Source organism: Danio rerio, chromosome 6 (assembly GCF_049306965.1).
Source record: "Danio rerio strain Tuebingen ecotype United States chromosome 6, GRCz12tu, whole genome shotgun sequence".
NCBI classification, from domain to species: Eukaryota; Metazoa; Chordata; class Actinopteri; order Cypriniformes; family Danionidae; genus Danio; species Danio rerio.
Window position 1 is genome coordinate 50,164,509 of NC_133181.1, and position 15,444 is coordinate 50,179,952.

Sequence of the window (15,444 nt, forward strand, 5' to 3'; positions counted from 1 at the left end):
TCGACCAAAAATATAGTTTCCTCACCTACAAGACACCCTCGATGTTTATGACTATCTTCTGTCAAACGAACACAGTTGGATTAGTTTTAAACTTTATTCTGACTCTTCCATGTTATTTAATGATTCTGAAATAGTAGCTCTTTTTTTAAGCTTCCAAAAGTGCATGAATATCTGTAGCAAACATAACCCATAGTCCGTCAGGGGGTTTATGTATGTCTCTGTGTTTTGTCATCAAAAATACATTTATTTATTTTTTTAAGATAAACATAAATCACTGAATTCCAGTGGGTGCCGAATACATTCTCAACATCTTCTTGGCTGAGCTCTGATTCCATGTTTGACGCATGAAATAATATGCTTTTGTAGTGGAAGATGGATTTATTTTTCTATTCCTTTAATTAATTTATTTTTATTTTTTAATTGATTTTGTTTGTCTTTATTTATTTTATTATTTATTTGTTTATATTTATTGATTTCTTTATTTTATTGGCTTTTTTGTTTTATTTATTTGTTTATTTATTTTATTTATTTAGACGCTTTTAGAAGCTCCATAACAAATGGCCACTACACAACACCATTATACACCAAGTTTTAAGTTTAGTTAATTTTCTATAGCTCATTTAAAACAGCCACAAGAATGAAAGTACTTCGCAACATAAAAAATACATAAATACAAAAACATGAAAATAGAAACACAAAGACATGAAAGAGCCAGAACAACACGTAAAACTAAAAGCAGAAAGATATATACACTGAGGGTAGCTTAAGGGGAAAGTAAATTATGTTAATAATTAATAATAATAAAATTAGGTAATTTTTCTTTTTTTTGGGGGGGGGGTGAACTACAGTTGTCAACATTTGAAGTAGATCAAGTTTTTCAAAATTGTCTTGAGAAATGAATGGGTGTTGTTCAATATTTTAGGACAACTTTGGTGAAATGTTTTGATTCACTGCTACATTCCTGTGAAGAGACTGAATACAGGGTTCATATTTGTGCTTCATGTTAGACAAATGTTGAGGAAAATGTCAGATGATTCTGTCTAGAAAATAGACAATTGCTGACTAGGGTTGAAAAAAACCCTCAAATTTAAGGAACAAAACTGCCCTACAGTTTGAAACTGAAAAAAATGGGCCTTCAGAATTAAAGTAGTGTATTACAGCTGTTGAGATTCCCCTTGAGCATTAAAGTCCCATACGTGGAGATTGTGATTTCTGTGCCCCAGAGAGAAGCTTCCCACAGATGGCATTGAGAATGTCCAGAATGTAGAATAGAACTGCCTGAATTTAAGAACAAATCTCAAATCGGCCACTTTGCTTAAATGAAGCTTCATGCTTCACCATAGAAACTAAACTAATGCAAAGTTCTAAAGCTGCTCAAAATGAGCTTATTTCAGGCAGACAGCTGATATTCTTAACTTACCAGTGAAAAGCTGAAATGTGAAAGTGCAACAAAATAATATGCAAAATCCATCATATTTATGTATGATTAATCAGCGTTAAAAAAGCCAAAGTTTTGAGAGCACGCTCTAATTAACTGTTGTAAATGATCAGAAATTTCACAGCTTCAGTCGTTATAACTGGAGTTTTTGCACACATGAACTAATGTCAAAAACTGGCAAGATTTCTCTTTGCATCCAGACATATTGTGCCATTCATTCAAAAACAAATCATCTTATAATATATTGTGTATTTTGTTAATAAATATTACAATAGAAAGATCAATAATGAGTCCTTGTCTTAATATTGCATCAAAACGCTGTATTGAACTCTCTTTTTGTAATGCATATTTAGCAGTTTGTTGTTATTGCTACCAGTTTATAGTAATTTGTTTGGTTAAAATAACTAGTTAAAATGTGAGTTTGACAGAAAGATGACGTAGATACAATTAATAATGCTATCCTAAAACTGTCACTTATAAGTGAAGCTTTATAAACTAGTTTGATATGATGAATATCATATGAACATAATATGACTGATCGCGGCTGGACTCTTATCTGTAATCAGCAATAATCCAACCAGTTTGATCCAAGCCTACAATAAATAGACTGATTTTACCCTAATGCCTTATCTTCGTTTTTAAAGAATCCCCCCATTCCATCCTTATTTACTCCTTTTTTTCTTTTTACCAGGGGGAGGTCTTGAGAAATACCTGATCTTGGACCCTCTTACATGCTAATAGACCAGGCAAGAGCTCTGGGCTAAATCATCCTCGAGCTCAGAGTTCTCTCCCAGGACAGCATGCCAAATCTTCTAATAGCGTCAAGCAATATCTAATAGGGTTGGGTTGATAGACATTGTGATGCTGAGCCTGCCTCCCGATCCTCCGGCTCGCCCACATCGTAGCAGCAACCCACTTGTGAAAAATACACACTACGGCCCCATTTACACTGATAGGTGTTAGTTTTAAAATGGCATTTTAGAACGAAAACAGTCCACGTCCACACTAGCGGTTCATCTAGTATTTCTAAAAAATTCTCCGTCCACACTATACCACAGAAAATGCACCTCACATGACTACACACACACACATACACTGTTATGCGCTGCAGCGTCCAGTTTCAGTTCCAGTAGTCAACCCTGAGAGCAGTGCACGTTGTCTCTATTTAACAACTCTTCTGTCTTTAGAATCTATCATGTAACATGTCACAGCGTCAGTACACTGCTTCAATCATTTGCTTTCACGCTTGTACATAGTAATTTTAGTGAAAACTTCAAAAACTGTTTGTTTGCGCACCTTTTTTTTACCAAGAATGTTTGTGAATGCCATTATAACGACACAGATCACTCTGCCTATTCATGCCAGAGTCCAGCGGAAAAAGTGATTGACAGGCGGTGATTTGTGTGTAACCTATCTTTATTTATTTATGATTTGGTTATGGGTAAAACAAAGACCATATGGGTCAGGTAGTTGAAACTAATAATTTATTCACCGCCGACAATGAGATGACAATGCCATTGTCCTGCGCTATGTTTCACATTAGACATTGTACAATGCCAAATTGGTCGACATTTCCCAACCCTAATATCTAAGTGTGAACTCTTGAAATGTTACAAAAAAATGAAATACAAATAAATACCAATGGGCATATTGACACTAAATGGAGATGTCTTTGATCCTGTTGTTCAGGTATTATATATTATAGTGCTATATAATAAAATGTAAAGTATAGCTCTGATTATTTGATGTTTTTTAACCTTTACATGGGCAATTTTGAAAGTTTTTGAAAAATAATATGACACATTGTTGAGATCTCTATTGAAACCCGAAGAGATAGAGGACAAAAAAAATAAGAAGAACAAGAAAAGACTCAAGCAAGACAGAACATCAAATTAAAAGTGAAGCAAAAGTTACATTCACTCTCTACACCGCCTTGGAAAACAACTGAGCTGTCATGCATGATTTTCCTACAGGGTGCTTTCACTAGTACCAAAAGTACTTTCTATTAGCGCTCAATTGTTTTTCATTTTCTAGGACCAGAGCGACTTCTCACTCCACACAAACACATGCACAGTCAATGTGAGAGAGCCAGCCGCACAAAACACATGCTGTAAGTCTCTTATAAGCTTTGCCAACTCAGAGAAGACTTCACAAACAAGCTGACACAGTGTCGAAAGCAACTGTGAAAAGTGAAACCTAATGAAAACCCCACACACAGAGAAGTTTTAAAAGCCTTGCTTTCCCTCGTTCTGCCAAACTCCAAAAGACTCGACTCTGGGAGAGTTCAGAGAGAGAGAGCTAAAGAAAGTTGAAGATGGAGATTGTTTGCTGATACTGATGTTTGCTGAGGGGGGATAAGAAAATGAAGGGAAACACAGACAGAAAGAAAAAAGATTGTACAACTTGAGGGAGGAGAAAAAAAGCCATTAAAGAGGTCATTTGAGAAATGCTTTGCAAAAAAAAAAAGTCAAAATATATCTTTCAAGACTCAATACTAAATCATTGAATTTATTATGCAAGAAAAGCTAATCTTCGACACATCCTTCTGAATGATTCAAAAAAGAGAGTGTTATATTATTTAAAACACTGTCACTGATACATTTCACTTAATTTGGACAATTTTATGCAGATGACTTCATTTGTGGAAATTGGAATGCAATCTTTGCAAAGAAGCCATATGTGACAAATCTGTCTAATCGTCACCGCTGAAAGAGCAGAACTGGGGCGCACACACACACACTTATACACAGGCACAAGTACAAACTAGAGATGCAACGATTATACATTTTGGTTGTACAGTTATAGTCTGACGAATAATCACAGTTTCATGGTACACTCTCAGAAATAAAGTTACGTAAGCTGTCACTCGGGTGGTACCTTTTCAAAACGTACAGATTTGTCCCTAAAAGATCCATATTAATATCTCAAGGGTACATATTGGTACCTAAGAAGTACAAAAGTGTTCCTCTTAAAATTTTCAGGTACTAATATAAACGTTTGACGTACCAATAAGGACCCTTTAAGTACAAATGTGTACCTTTTGAAAAGGTACCACCCCAGTGACAGCTTAAGTACCTTTATTTCTGAGAGTGTAGGTATGGGGCGATAACCGTTTTCAAGGTATACCAAGGTTTTAAAACCGCCAAAATCTTCTGTTATAACTGTTTTTAACTATATGTCCGATTTTTTTTTTTTTTTTTAGGTTTTTTTATTTATTTTTTATTTTATGGACAACAGTATCTCCAGCAGAAAAAATATCCAAAGATGCCATTTTAAATTGTAGAGAAATCTGTGTTTTTGAAACTGATGAAGACAGCAGAAGTCAATGATTCATTTGAATAATTCAGCCTGCCATGTTTACTGTAACAAAGTATTTAAAATGTGCCATTTTGTCATCATCACATGACATATCCACGCTAGTTGCATCGCTCCACTGCTATTCATGAATTTTTCTCACGGTGCATCATGAGACAGTGTAGCATTCATTGTATGTGCACTTCAGAACCTCGCTGGAAGTAGTACATCAACTGGGTACGTCTCGCTGACTGTTTTTCGCATTCTATGAATTCAGGCATACTACTCGGCTCACATAGTTTTTAACATACTATATGGAAGTATTCGATTTTGGATGCAGCCATTGTGCTCAAAGCGAAAAAAACCTTCTTTTTTTTTACCCAGACATTAAAAAAGAGCATATTTTAGAGCAGTAATCATAATACCTATAACCACATATTAGGTATTTTTATCCAAGGTTATCATACCGTTAGAAACGAAATAGGCCCATGCCTATTTCACGGTTATTATCACGATTAATATGCATTCATTATTTTCAAAACACTACTAGCTTAGAAAACCACATGAAAACTCCTTATATTTTACAGTGTTATTTAATGTTGCTCAGTAACTAAATAATACATAACAAAATAACATAAAAAAAAACTAATGAAAGTTAATTTTTCTTTAGACTTAAAAATAAGTTAAAGAATTAAACTTATTTTTAAGTCCAAAGAAAAATGAACTTTCATTTGTTGTTTTTAACAATGAACAAACAAACAAATAAACAAATAAATAAACAAATAAACAAACAAATAAATAAATAATTAAATAAATAAATAGAAAATAGTATTTGTCTAATATAAATCTAAGCTACATATTAGCTAAGTGTTTCCCTTTTAACAAGAACAAATGTAGTCGAAGGCTGCTGTCCCTCTGTCTGAAAGGCACTTTTGATCAACTATATCTCTGCATTCTTTCAACTAGGTGCATCTGGAAAGCATGAGTGCGTCGTGTAAGGAAAAGAAATTACAAACTTGTGCACACAAGACACAACATGTAAACGCCTCAGCCATAGTTAATCCAGTGTGCGTGTAGGCATGGGCTGGTATGAGATTCTGATGGTAATGTAACCTTGGATAAAAAAATCACGGTTTCACGGTATCACAATATTGTGTTCACTGCTCTAAAATATATTAATTTCAAATGGCTGGGTAAAAACAAAAACTTTTTCCCCTTTGAAAACAACATATTCTATTTTTTTGAAAGATGTATGATACTTGGGAGCAGTAAACACATCAGGGTATATAATTCAAATGAATCATTGACTTCTGCTGTCTTCATTAGTTAAAAAATAATAATTTCTTTACAATTTTAACAGCATATTTGCATATATTTTCTGCTGGAGATGCAGCTGTCCTAAATAACAAAAAAAAAAAATGTAAATAAAAAAATCTTACACATACCTTAGGAAAAATATTACAGACAATTTTGGCAGTGCCTACGTGTGTGCGTATTAGTCTCGGTGTACAAGCTTGGAACTTTAAACTAGCGCACAGTTGGCATAACTTTGTTTAGTTGCAGCAGTTTTGTTCTGTGCAGAAATGTGGTGTTGAGAAGCCTTTAATTAACCGTAACGAAATAAATCGCAGTTAATAGTGAAATCGGTTAATCGCTGCATCCCTAGTGCAAACACACCTCATACACTCTCCATGTTCCCACCTTACATGCCATTGTTGCTATTGGCAGTGGGTGCACACATTAGTCTGACAGCCCAAAGACATTTCCCCACACATACCACACATTATTTCCCCTCAGTCCTGGCTCACACTTGGTCAACACACACACACACACACACACACACACACACACACACACACACACACACACACCTGATTGTCTTGTACTATCCCCATTTGTCTTTGCTCAACTCTTTGTTTGCTTGTCTGGGAGTAATCGATCTTCCAGCAGGTAAACATTGCGATGGCCAAACAGTATTTTGTTTGCGCATTTTGTGCTACAGTAGCTTACATGCTTCAATGCTCAAATGTCACAGGTTTCTTCATTACAAACATAGTTCTCTGATTCTGTGTTTTCCGAATCAATCGTTCTAATGAACATTTGAAAACAGCATCACAAACAGCAAACACATCTTTTTGGGTGATGTTTCTCAGCTATTTTTCTATTAAGAATGGGCAACAGTATGCATCTGTAGCCCATTGCCCTAATTAGTTACCCTGCTTCTCACCCGGTAGCCCGTTTATGGCATCATTTCCCAAAGTTGCCCTGTACATTATCAGCCAGTGACTTGGTTGTTTGATGTGGACTGGTTTCTGCTCTGATTTACTGCAGAAAAAGTACACTGTAATAGGCCAAAACCATCATGCATGTGCAAAATGTAAAACTCCTTACAATAATGAAGAGTTTCAGAAATAGGTCTATAATAATAAATAACCGAAAATTGTACTGGCAGTTTATTACCAGGTTTTTGTACTATTTCAAGAGTTCACACTAGATGATTGATAATAAAGCGTGTTCGGTGAGACTAAGGCTGTACTCACACTAGGTACAGTTGCCTCGAACCGGGCCAAAGCACGCTTGTCCCCACTCCCGTCTCCCCCGACGGCCCGTGCTCACACCACAAACGGGCTTCGGCACGCTTACGTCATCGCTGCTGGGCTGTTCAGTGAGAAGCGCTCTCTCACTCAGCAGCACATTGGAGATTTCTCTAGTTATATCTTTTCAGTCGTTTGATATGGCGTCAAATATTTAGCCAAACAGTCCTGAGGGATGCGGGGACACGCAGTCAGATATTTCGCCGAACAGATCCGCCACTTTTGGCGCTCATAAACAATCATAAAGCTCTCGTGCTGCAGGAATGAGGAGGTCTGCTGAAGGCGCGCAGCTGTCGTGCAGTGACGAGTTCTCGTCTTTAATAAACGACGGCAGTTTGCGTTCACTGAACAGTAAGAATGATTATTAAATCCATATGAAACAGTCCCTTAAAAGTCATGTCTCGCTTTCAGTTTCGGGCTCAAAAGTTTCAAAACTTTTTTTTTTTTTTCAGTTTCAAAGCCCAAATGAACCGCGCTCAGGCACACCTCTTTCAACCGGGCCAGGGCCGGCCAAGTGAACCGTGCTTGAGCCCGATTCAGCGCACTCACACTTCTCAAACGATCCGGGAAACGGGCCTGGGCACGGTACGGATGGCAAAGTCAATGATGTGCTGTTCAGTAAGCGATTTTGCTCAGCTTAGTAGAGATTTCTTCAGTTATATCGTTTAAGTCGTTTGATGTGCAGTGACACGCAGTCAAATATTTTACTGAACACTGAAAGCCCAAGTGAACCGTCCTCAGGCACACCTATTCCAACTGGGCAAGGGCCGGCCAACTGAGGCTCCGTTTACACTAATGCGTTTTCGTTTTAAAACGCATAAGTTTTGCTACGGTTTCGCCATCCGTCCACACTTCGCTGGAGTTTTCAAGCGCTGAAAAAAAAGCGTTTTGGAAACGCTGAAGAGGCCGTTTTCATTCTAAAACACTGCTGCTCCAACTCAGTGTGGATGGGGAAAACAGAGACATCTGAAAAAGGAGCCAGGACTGCTGACATTCGCCTATGTGATTAGGGCTTTTCCTCAATATTAAGTAGCCTACACACACAGTTTAGTCCTGCAAGACCTGCATCCTCTCCTTGTAAGTTCAGACTTTGTAAGTTTTATATGGACTCCCAAGGACATGTCGGTGAATCTTCGAAGGGAACAGTGTACTTTATAACCTTACTCACATCATCCTGGATATGTACGTTGTTTCACTATCTTAACAATAAAATGAAAACATGATATAAGGAACTGCTATTTTCATTTTGATATTAACAACTTAACAAACAGCAGAAATGTTGAGGCGTCGTGCTGCATATATGAGCGTCATCTTCACTGTGTGCATATTTATAACAAAACCATAACTATAACATCACTGCCACCTTTCATTTTCAATGACAATACGAAACATACCCTCTCTGTTGCTGAATATCAGTTTTACTAATCAATAATGGCCATTATAAAATTATAACGTAAAATAAGTTTATACATCATAGGAAATAAAGGCATGCATTTAGTCAATATACAGAAGTCGGCAATATGTCATTAGATATCGACAACAAGATGAATTAAATATCACTTTTAACAAATATTGTGAGCTTGGATCCAGCGGTAGATCCTTAATGAACAGTCCGACGACCACAGCTCTCATCTGGGTAGATATGCTGCAGCGTGTCAGTGCCAGTGTGTGTGTGTGTGTGTGTGTGTGATTAAGTTATGTGTGCTTTCAGCAGTGTAATGTGGACGGAGAGCTGTTCAGAAACGCTGGGTGAAACGCTAGTGTGGACGCGGATCGTTTTCATTCTAAAAAGCCGCTTTAAAATAAAACACACTAGTATAAACGAGGCGACGCAGTGGCACAGTGAGAAGCACGTTCGCCTCACAGCAAGAAGGCCGCTGGGTTGCTGGTTCGATCTTCGGCTCAGTTGGTGTTTCTGTGTGGAGTTTGCATGTTCTCCCTGTTCTCGCGTGGGTTTCCTCCGGGTACTCCGGTTTTCCCCACAGTCCAAAGACATGCGGTACAGGTGAATTGGGTAGGCTAAATTGTCTGTAGTGTATGAGTGTGTGTGTATGTGTGGATGTTTCCCAGAGATGGGCATAAAAACTTGCTGGATAAGTTGCCGGTTCATTCCGCTGTGGCGACCCCAGATTAATAAAGGGACTAAGCCGACAAGAAAATGAATGAATGAATGAATAGTGTAAACGAGGCCTGAGACCGATTCAGAGGACTCAAACTTCTCAAACGATCCGGGAAACAGGCCTGGGCACAGTTCGGATAGCATAGCATGAGTAGGCCCTAAGATAATTGAGGTAAGAAACTCTGGTTATTTACAGTGACTTGGGAATCATCTGATTGGTGAATCTTGAGTTAGCTATTGCAGGACCAGCCGTGGTCAATCATAAGCACGTGATCATCTAGAAACTAGTTTATAAATAATCCTCACATAATACAACACTAACCCATACAATATGTCACTATTACACGCAATATGTCACAATATTAAACTATAAAAAATGTAAATTAAAGTCACTTTTTCTAACTTTTTAAGGGTTGAAAGTTGTTGGAAGAAAGATTAAGGTGCTATAATGCAATTCAAAAACAAAAAAAATAAAAAAATAAAAACATGAATTACAAAATACGTAAAACAGATCATTTAAATGTATTTTTACAGTGTAGTTATATTTTTTTTGAGAGGGGCATGTCAGGGTACGATGAAGGTATGTGGGACACATACGCATTGGTCAAGTAATAATAGGTCAATGTTCCATTAAAGAACAAAAAAGTTATACACACTGTACACACACAAATAATGCATCAAAATTCACATTGTTTCCGATCACTTATTGACCTGCAGTATCTTTGTCTTAGATCGATGCACAGGGGCTTAGAAAAGCCCGCTCTGCATATGAAATGAGAATCAGTGTTGTGTCCCAGCGCTCACACAGCAGCTTGTGTGTGTTTGCCGCTGTGTGAAACAGTTTTTAATTGTACAGATAACAGCTTGCATTACATTGCAACAAGATCCCAAGAGAATCCACACTGAAAAAAAGTGACGCACAAACTGTTCAGATCAGACTGGACTGGGAGAAACTTGAGTTGTTGAAAGTTCCAGAATGTTCTTATAGTTCATTAAGCTCTTTCATCTCACAAGATCAAGGAAGATAAGATTCCTCATGATACAATACCAATCCGTTAAATGAACAAGAAAAAAAAAACACAAGGAAACATGAATGGAAAATTAAAATGTAGAGTCAAACAAATACTAATGATTATAAGCGTACTTTTCCGCTTGATTGATTACATTATGAATTGCAAACACAATTTTTTTATGTTATGCTGAAATGAACGAGGCATTTTCAGTTGTGAAAAAGTAACATTTAAATGCATTTTGGATATATATATCTATTTTTACATCAGGCTGAATACAGCAGTACTTTATAAATCATAAAATTTACTGGGAGCATAAAAAAAAATTGTATTTTTGCCTACAATATCTCGCCTCAAATAAGGAAATTGTGAACATATGCAAGCAGATGCCACAACGCACTAAAGCTCTAGTCTATAATCTGCCGTCTTTACCCTGCCAGTCCTCATAAAGCAGCATAATAATCAACTCATAAACACAGCATGACCCGTTATGTGTCATAACCTTTGGGAGGAAAGACAGGTGTCCCTGTCAGAAGTCCTGAATTAAACAGGATTTATCCGCAGAAAAGCTGATATTCCACATCATTCTAATTTATTTTGACAGGGATAAAACAGGAATTAACATAGTGCTGACACGAGGAGCCGATATCAGCAGCGTTCTAATGGCTTGATGACTTCATGTGAATTGGAAATGAATGCCGGTTTTATGCAAGATCTATACTGCTGCTGCTTTAATGAAAGACTATAAAATAATAAAAGTTAATAAATAAAATGTATAAAAATGTATAAATAAATGTAATAAAAGTTACATACAAGTACATAACGTCATAGAATTAAATAAAATATTTACAAAACTAAAAGCAAAATAAACAACTTACAAATACAAAAAAAAGAATATTAGAATATTCATTCAAAATGTAAATATTATATTAATTATTTAAATAACAACAACAACAATAATAATAAATAATAATAATAAAATGTAAATAATGTATAAAATAGCACTTCACAACTAAAACATTTGCACAATCACTACTAAATTAACTAAATTAAATAATTGCAATATTAAACAAAACAACACGTGTTCAATACTAAAGTAGAATAAACTAAAATATTAAAACTAAATTCTATAAACACAATAAAACAAATTAATTACAGAAATAAAATAAAACAAAAAATTACATAAATTAAATGGAATTAAATAAATAATATAAATAACACATTTAAAAATAAAAAAAAATTATTTATAAAAAAAGTAATACATTAAAAATTTAATAAAATAATGAAATAAAATAAAAATACATAAATAATAAAAATCGTAAAATAAAAGAAAAAATAAATAATAAATAAATTATTTAAAAAAATTATTAGTTAACTAAAAATAAATAAATAAATATCAAATAAATTATTTAATTAATAAAATAAAATAAATTAAATTAATTAAATAAATAAAAAAATAAAACAAAATAAAATATTTCTTATGCGTTCGATTCTAGTTTATAAAGATATATATTCGACAGCTTTATAGAGATATCTCTCTCAAAATCGCTCAGTCGATTGCATTTATTGCCTCCCCATATGGTGCACCATGTGGCATTGAGTGTGCAGGGAATAGTGAACGAGTGAATGACTTTGACACACAGCACATGTGGTCACAGACCGAAACACAGACATAAAAATCACTTCTGAAGGCTTTAATAATGAGTCACACCAGGTGAAAATGACCCAACCGCTGCCTTCAACTCACTTCCACTTTACCACAAAACCACTTTGTTTATATCTGATTATCTTTTAATTCACTAAAAGTCCATCCAAGCCACTTCATCTCCATTGCCAGTGTTTTCAAAGCACATTAGTCAGACAAGATGGAACAATTAATTGGATGTGAATAAAAAATGAGGTTGTGTAAAATGACATTATTCTATTTTGGGGCACTTCTTATTTTCACAAACCATTTTTCATAAAGGTCTCACTGTTTTATTGATTTATTACAGCCATTGCTAATGCTATATATTATGTTCCTCACAAATTGGTTTGCATTGACTAAAACATACAGCAGTATTAGGACTAAATAAGGACAATGCTGCTTTTAAACTAGAATAAGAAAATTAAGACTTAAATGATTTAAAGTATGTTCCGATCAGGTTTTTTCCCCTCAAATCCGAGCCAGAATTATTTGATTGAGTATCTACCGACACTGAGACCTGATCTGATACTTGTATAATAAATAAAAAGAATAAAGAAGAGCGAAGAAGAGTTATATACACCTCATATACACCTTATTTTAACATTCAACAACTCTGTTAACAAACAAAGCCAACCCAGACTCATTCTGAAAAGGTAGTCCCATGGACGTTTCTGGAGACCGCGAAATCCGTCCCGGGAGGTACATATGGCTGCATTTAATTTTTTTAAGTGAACGCTAAGGGGCGGTATGATGCCGTTTCCTTTCGCGCTTACCGGGTGACCGCTTACCTCCGTGTGGAGGGCTTTCCCGCTGCAACCAGTTTGTCCAGTCAGCTCATTGTGTACGTTGGCAGACTTGAGACGCAGAGAGGAGTTGACCACGATGACTGGGTTCAAGTCCGGGGAAGAGCGGTTCCAGAAATTAGGTAAGACAAAAACAGAATCCAAAAAATAAAGTGAACGAGTTCATGACGGGGTGAGAATGTGGTGAAATCCGAAAACGTGGTAAAAAAAATCAGACGAGGGCTTTTCTTTTTCTGGACAGCTTTTGTAAATTGTTGATTGGGTTTAGGTAAGTAAGCTGGTGGGCGGGTCAATCGGTAAAATTGGTTGAGTTTGGGGAAGGAAGGAGGGTGGTTTAGCCGATTGACCGGTAGCACAGTCAATCATTCAGTCAGTCAGACAGTGACCTCTCATAGGAGAAAAGCGCGGGCGTTAACAGCACTCGCAAGAGACATTTGAGATACGAAAAAGCGCACACAGCGGCCTCTCGCAGGATTGCGAAAAATAAAAACTGCAAAAATACGTACCTCCTGGGACGTATTTCACGGTCTCCAGAAACGTCCACCAAACTACATTTTCAAAATGAGCCTGGGTTGGACATTTGAGATACGAAAAAGCGCACACAGCAGCCTCTCGCGGGTTCACAAAAACAAAAACTGCAAAAATAAGTACCTCTCGGGATGTATTTCGCAATCTCCAGAAACGTCCACGGGACTATGTTTTCTGAATAAGAGCCTGGGTTGCAACAAAGCACTTGTAGATTGAACAATCAGGTAATAAATAACATCAATTCTTCACTTTTGGACTTTTTATTGCAACAGTAAATCAAAAAAAAAAAAAAATCTAATATAAACACAGATAACTTAAAATACCCGGCAGGCAATCCCAAGTTCACATATCTCACAGTTTGCTATGGCAATGTTGTCGTCATCAACTTTATAATACCTCCAGACTGCAGACATACTCGAGCTTTCCGCTTTAAGCTGCTTCAGTGTTCTACTTTGCCGGCATTTAACCAATGGTGTCTCTGCAATAAAGTGATGTCATCCTGCATAAATTGCTGTTTCTGTGTGAAGTCAAAAAAGCGGTCTGTGCCACTGCATAACTATAGATGTGTTTAAAAAATGATGAGTCAAAAGGTAATGTCCCATTCCGATAGATAATAATTTATTTTAGGATGTCTATAAGCTACAAAACAGTGACAATTTGCGTTTAAAAGATGTAAAACTAATAAAAAATCTAAAGCTTCCAGTTTGTCACTTTCGCCTAAATCAATAAACAATTAAATTATAAAACCACCTAAACTGAACAAATTTTTTTGATGTCACCTCATACTTCAGTTTCTCATCATATCTTGACCAATCAAATGCTCTCTAGTATCTGATATGCCCCACCCCCTTCAAGACGCTTTTCATTTGATGTGATAAAAATAAGTCTATTGACTGTCTTTGTAAAAGGGGAGGAGCTACTCTATGTCTCACCCTCTCTTCATTTTATTGTTGTTGGGATTAAGTCGAATCAAGAAAAATCGAATTAAAATGCACATTTCAAAGCACTTCTCAAGATCTTTAATCAAAAAAGATATGAAGTGTTTAAAATTACAATCCATTAATCCATTTGAGTCACAAAGTGTTTTTATGAACACATTAAAATGATGTACTGCATTTGTCATGCATAAATAATATACATTTATTAGATTGACATTTTATTACAACTGTTTACATCTCTATGACCTTAAAAAAATGACATTTTCTATATGTATTTACTTAAATTGAAGTAATTAGAAATGTATAAAAAAGTAAATAAAGAAATGTAATGTTATTAGCTCCCCTTTGCTCTCTTTTTTTCTTTTTTTAAATATTTCCTAAATGACGTTTAGGAGAGCAAGGAAATTTTCACAGTATGTCTGATAATATTTTTATTCTAGAGAAAGTCTTGTTTTATTTAGGCTAGAATAAAAACAGTTTTTAATTTTTGAATAAACATTTTAAGGTCAAAATTATTAGCCCCTTTCACTTCCTATTGGGCTCAGTGACCACATACGTGGACAGCACATTTTAGCTCTTAAGTGGCTATTTAAAATACTTTGAATGTTTTATTTTTTGTTCCAGAAATACAGTGTCATCCTGCATATGAAATGTCCCAAACAATATTTGTAACTGTCATAAATGGGAAAACAATGTTGTTTTTATTCCCTGATAGTCAAAACATGTTCAGAAAAAATTATATGTTGTATATACATTAAAAAAACAGTCAGGAAAAAGTGTTTTATGTAAATTCGGACCTCGAGACCACATATATGGACATCATTTTTCTCTAAAAGTACATCATATTTAAAGATGATATTTATTCTAATTAGATTCCAAATTAGATTCTCAAGCCCAAATAGCAAAGATAAATTAAAAAATGCATGTAAAAAAAAAAAAAAAACAGCTTGAGCCTTAAGAGGTTAAGCTTTTTTTTTTCTCCGATAGTCTACAGAACAAAACATCGTTATACAATAACTTGCCTAATTACCCT

General features: G+C 35.6%; 1 protein-coding gene across 8 annotated transcripts in view; it reads right to left on the bottom strand.

Annotated features, from left to right (window-relative positions):
• Nucleotides 1-15,444, bottom strand: part of magi3b (membrane associated guanylate kinase, WW and PDZ domain containing 3b) — a 248,841-nt gene that overhangs the window by 90,759 nt on the left and 142,638 nt on the right. The window lies entirely within an intron of this gene.